Source organism: Arachis stenosperma, chromosome 6, assembly GCF_014773155.1.
Source record: "Arachis stenosperma cultivar V10309 chromosome 6, arast.V10309.gnm1.PFL2, whole genome shotgun sequence".
Lineage (NCBI taxonomy): Eukaryota > Viridiplantae > Streptophyta > Magnoliopsida > Fabales > Fabaceae > Arachis > Arachis stenosperma.
Window position 1 is genome coordinate 57,256,200 of NC_080382.1, and position 6,374 is coordinate 57,262,573.

Consider the following 6,374-nt stretch of genomic DNA (forward strand, 5'->3'; position numbering starts at 1 on the left):
TTCTAAATTTTATTTTCTTCTACTCGTTTACCTGAATACCTCTTTTTCACAACACTTGCAAACCATCTGTATTGGAATTATCATTCACAATTGTCATCATTACACATGCTCTTTCAATTGGCACATTTAATACTTGATGCTTGAGCTATGCTTCTCATGCCTATTTCTGCATGCCATAAACACTCCTGCATCTCATTATTATGAATTGCCTTTTTGCCCCTAATTGTTATCTTACTTATATGTTGTAGCTACCATGTATTTAAAGCTATTATCCTCTCTTTGGCATTCGTTATCACTTGGAATCTCTTCCTCCCGGTTCTTTCGTTCTCTATTTTTAATATTCTTCCTTTTCTTTCTTCTTTAGACATGGGTACCCAAAAAGGAAAAGAGAAGGCCACTGACAAGACACCGACACAGAAAGGAACCAAGAGACCTCCAGCTAATGCACCTCCATCAACAAGCGTCAGTTGGAGCCACCCGTCCACTTGCACATCTTAGCATGCACCGAGGATGGTGCAATCTTTAAGTGTGGGGAGGTCGATACCAACTTCCGTGGGTTAGTTATTTCTTCTCAACACTAATATTTTATTTTATTTGTTAGTTCATTATTGCATTTGTATGTTTCATTGCATGTTTGTTTGATTTTTGTGCATTTAGCTACTACTTGGTTGAAGTAATATTTTCTTTTTCAAGACTCTATTTTATAATATTTCACTAATTTAATTTGAAAATTTTTTTGTGTTAAACTTATTTGAAGACTATAAATTGGAACATGAATTATAGCTAAGAACACACAACCTGTGAGATTTGAGCTTAATTACATAGTTATATTATTTAACCATAATATTTTATTCTTGTGTGTTTCCTTCTCTATAACTGCAATCTTTGCTTTGTTCCATTCTATATGTCCATTGTTTAGTGTATTTACATGCTTGCATATGATTGAGGCCATTATTTGTTACTAGCTCACTTATCCCAAATAGCCTACCCTTCCATTTACCATTGTTAGCCACTTTGAGCCTTTTAATCCCCATTTGTTCTATATTTTACCATATCACTAACCTTAAGCAGAAAAACAAATTAAATACCCCAAATTGAATCTTTGGTTAGCTTAAGTTAAGGATTGTGTGTCAATTAAGTGTGGGGAACTGTGGGAACTTGGGTTGATGAATGTGTATAGTGTTTCATTGACAAAATATTGGGAATTTGGGTACCTACTCACGTGAGACCGGAAAAATTAAAAATCCATGTGCATTGATATGTTATGTTTACTTTTATATTTTAAAAAAAAAGAAGAAAAAAAAGAGAAATATATATATATATATATATATATATATATATATATATATATAGGAGATAAAATTACCCGAATGCTAAGTTTAATAAAAGATCAATGCATATGTGATAAAATTAAAGAAATATTTAGTACATGAGTATGTGATGCAAAAGTGGGAACTATGGGTAGCTAGGCATGAATTGGAATTACAGAGAGTGTGTGTGTTAGGTGAGAACTTAGTTTAATCAAAGATTCATATTATAGCTCACTTGGCCATACATATATCCTCACCCTTACCTTAGCCCCATTACAACCTTGAAAAGACCTCATGATATTTGCATTGGTGCATTAAATATTATTGATTGGTTAGGTGAAGAACAAAGTTTAGAAAGCATGACTAGAGAAGAGTAGAGTGATTACCCTATACACTTTGAGTGACTAGAGTGCACATACACCATCAGTAAGGGTTCAATGCTTGATTCTATGTTTCCTACTTTTATGAGCTATCTTCCTACAAGTTTACTTGTCTTTTATTATATGATTAGAATTAGTGGAATCTGAATTATTTTTGTCTTGGAGAACTTGTTTACTTTTAATCAAGTAGATAGGACCATCTTAGCATATAGTTGCATTCATATATAGGTTGCATTTCATGAGTCTTACTTTCCCCCATTCATTCCTTTTGTCTCCTTGAGCTTAGCATGAGTACATGCTAATATTTAAGTGTGGGGAGATTGACAAACCGCTATTTTACGGTTTATCCTGTGCTCAATTGAGTGGATTTTATCAATCTTTCATACACTTGTTCATACAAAATGCATGGCTTTACGTTCTCCTTCCTGATTTTGTGCTATGATTGAAAACATGCTTCTTTGGGCTTATATTTGCTAATATTAATCCTCTCTTATTACCATTAGATACCGTGATATGTGCGTTAAGTGATTACAGGGATTACAGCAAAGGAATGGCTTAGAGGATGGAAAGGAAGCATGCAAAAGTGGAATAAATACAAGAAATTGAAGGAATTGCTGAGCTGTCTAGCCTGACCCTCTCGCACTAAATCGATCATAACTTGAGCTACAGAGATCCAAATGAGGCGGTTCTAGTTGCGTTGGAAAATAAACATCCTGGGCTTCGAAATGAATATAATTCGATATAGTGGCCGTACAGAAAAATGATGCGCACGCGTGAATCACGTGCACACGTCGTTCTGCAGAAATTCCAGCGACCTGCACGTATTTGAATTCGCCCCCAGCGATTTCTAGACGGTTTCTGGTCCAGTTTTTGCCCCAGAAAACACAGATTAGAGGCTATAAAGTGGGAAAATCCATTCATTCATAAGCAGAGGCTGATAATTCATAATTTTAGGTTTTAGATGTAGTTTTCTAGAGAGAGAGGCTCTCTCCTCTCTCTTAGTTTTTAGGATTTAGGATTTCTATTAGTTTTAGGATATTTCTTCTTCATTCCAGGTTCAATGTTCCTTTAACTTAATTTTTCTTCTACTTCTATTTATTCTATTACTTTAGTTTGTTTATTTTCCCAATTTGGAGATGCTGTCCAATTTTTGTAAAAATATACGAAAAGTGATTTCATTTTTAAAATCTGATTTATAAGCTTATTTTGAGAAATTATTGATTTGATTTATTAATAATTATTGGTTTGACTTAATAACATAAGAATGGTAAGATTTGAAAGGTCTGAATTTTATTAAAATAGAAAGTGGCTTAGCTTCAAAGAAAACATTTTAATTACTGAAAACTATTTGATTTCGATTTATTACAGAAAGTTTTATTTTTAGCTTGATTTATTAAGAAAGTATAAGGTTTTACAATTCAGTTTTTTTTAGAATAGATTTTGTTTCAAGTTATAATTTGAGTTTGGTTTGTTAAGAGAAAGAAGGAAAGAGGAATGAGAACACGGCACGAGTGATTATGAAATGAATAAAAGGTCATGAGAGGGCGACGGAAAGTAACTAGTTAGGGTGCCTATGTGAGAATGTTAAGCTGTGGACTTTATGTGTGAATGATTGTGCGGAGATGCCCGTGTGTATGGAATGGCTTCTAGGAGAAAGTGCCACATGCTTCAGCTGGAGAATCAGTGCCTGCAAGTATTTGCAGAGGTCATGTTCAGCATACTTCAGCTCGAGAATCAGCGCCTGCAAGAAGTAGAAATTTGTAGAGGTTATGCCGCTGGAATGCCTTATCTGACTTGCGAGTCGGATTGCGTCGATGCAGGTCGAAACCAACAAATGAGCTTATTACCTGCGATAGGACTAGACATGCATCATCATTGTTTGCACATTTGCATTTGATTGTGTTTGCTTATCTTGTCTCTCTGTGATTGTGCTGTTTGTCTTATTGCTTGTTGTTTGTTTGTTGATCTGTTTCCTGTGCTATTAGTTTGCATATTGAGGTGACTGAGAACTGAGCTTATGATTGAGATTTGTCTTAAGTTTGGAAATTTAAAGAAGGTAATTAATTATATAAAGTAATAGTAAAAAGTATTTTCAAAAGGTTTGATAAAAATATGGTTTTATTGAGTAAAGTTAATTATTTGCATTTTATTTCATTACTCTTTCGATATTCCCATTCCCTACTGAGAACGTGATGTTTGTTATCACCCCAAATCTTCCACCCTTTCAGTGACATAGGTTTGAAGATTCAGTTGGATGCTGCGGGCGAATATTAGTCTTATTTGAGTTAAGTTTATGTGTTGAGTTGCTTTCATAGAATTCCCTTGCCCTTGTTATTTAAGATTTTATTTAATACAAAGGGATAGGAGTTGTAACTGAGTTTTATTTGAATTCTGTAGTATGATATTTATTATTATTAATAACTATGTGATTAGTATTGCTTGAGGATCTTTGATATATGATTTTAATTAATGAAAGAAAACTTTTCAGGCATTTTCTTAAAAATTGAAACGCGATATTGAACTAAAGACTCAATATTAAATACTAAACAAGGAAAGTATATTAGTAATACCTTATCTTTAGTACGATCATGACGTACTAAAAGTTAGGGTGTTACAGATTTGGAGAACATTGAATTGAAATGCTGATGTTGTATTAAGGTTGACTGAAGGGGGTTAAGAGTGAAAAGGATGAGTACAATATAGGCTTGAATTCGGTTAAGATATGGTATTATAAATAAGAATGAAGGATGTAAATAGAAATTTGAGTGGAGATGGAGGAATGAAAAGATGAATAGTGAGAAATAGGTTTAAGTTGAGGGAACTTTTAATGATGATGATTGGTAAACCAAATTTTAAGGACAAAATTTCTAATTTGTTGGGGAGAATGTAAGAACCGTAATTAATTAACCGCTTAAGTAAAATTATCTAATTGCCCAAAATCTACTTAATATACTAAAACTGAATTTTTCTCCAACTAATAAAAATGAGGTGTCAATTCCTCATCAACACATTTTTCCTCCAAAATGAAAGCATTATTCTATCTTTTAAGTTTATTTTAGAAAAATATCTTTATTATACAAAAAAAAACAACAACAACAAAGCCTTGTCCCACTAAGTGGGGTTGGCTACATGAATCAAACGACATTGTGCTCTGTCATGTATCATGTCTACAGAGAGACCGTTTACATGTAGATCTCGTTTGACCACCTCATGGATGGTCTTCTTAGGTCTTCCTCTGCCTTTCGCCCTTTGTCCATCTTCCATCTCATCCACTCTCCTGACTGGATGTTCTATCGGTCTTCTTCTCACATGTCCAAACCACCTGAGACGCGATTCAACCATCTTTTCTACAATGGGTGCTACTCCAACTCTCTCCCTTATATCTTCATTCCTTATTTTATCCAATCGCGTATGACCACTCATCCATCTCAACATCTTCATCTCTGCCACACTCAGCTTATGTTTGTGCTCCTCTTTAGCCGCCCAACACTCCGTACCATACAATCTAGCCAGTCTTATAGCAGTGCGATAGGGAATTCCTCTGTCACACCACCTTGAGTCTTCACACTAGTTGTGGCCCCATCATACATGTCGTTAATTGCCCGAATATATGCGATCATTACTCTCCTCTTTTCTAAAACCTTTCATAAGACCTCCCTTGGTATCCTATCATACGCTTTATCCAAATCAATAAATACCATATGTAGATCCCTTTTATTACTACGATACCTCTCCATCATCCTTCTTAATAGGTATATCGCTTCAGCGGTAGATCTGCCTGGCATAAATCCAAATTGGTTCTCTGTTACTTGTGTCTCTTTTCTCAACCTCCATTCTATCACCCTTTCCCATAACTTCATAGTATGACTCATAAGCGATGAGCGGATAATTTATACGCTTTTTGGCATTGCTTTTAGGTAGTTTTAGTATAATCTAGCTACTTTTAGGGATGTTTTTATTAGTTTTTATGCAAAATTTATATTTCTGGACTTTACTATGAGTTTGTGTGTTTTTTTGTGATTTCAGGTATTTTTTGGCTGAAATTGAGGGACCTGAGAAAAAATCTGATTCAGGCTGAAAAAGGACTGCTGATGCTGTTGGATTCTAACCTCCCTGCACTCGAAATGGATTTTTTGGAGCTACAAAACTCCAAATGGTGCACTCTCAACTGCGTTGGAAAGTTGACATCCAGGGCTTTCCAGCAATTTATAATAGTTCATACTTTATTCGAGCTTAGATGATGCAAACTGGCATTCAACGCCAGTTTCATGCTGCATTCTGGAGTAAAACACCAGAAACACGTCACAAACCAGAGTTAAACGCCAAAAACACGCTACAACTTGGCGTTTAACCCCAAGAGAAGCCTCTGCACGTGTTAAGCTCAAGCTCAGCCCAAGCACACACCAAAGTGGGCCCCGGAAGTAGATTTATGCCCTTAGACTTATTTCTGTAAACCCTAGTAGCTAGTTTAGTATAAATAGAACTTTTTACTGTTGTACTAGGCGTCTTGTCTTTGGATGGATCTTTAATCAGTGTATGCAATTTTAGACCTTCATGGGGGCTGGCCATTCGGCCATGCCTGGACCATCACTTATGTATTTTCAACGGTGGAGTTTCTACACACCATAGATTAAGGTGTGGAGCTCTGCTGTTCCTCGAGTATTAATGCAATTACTATTATTCT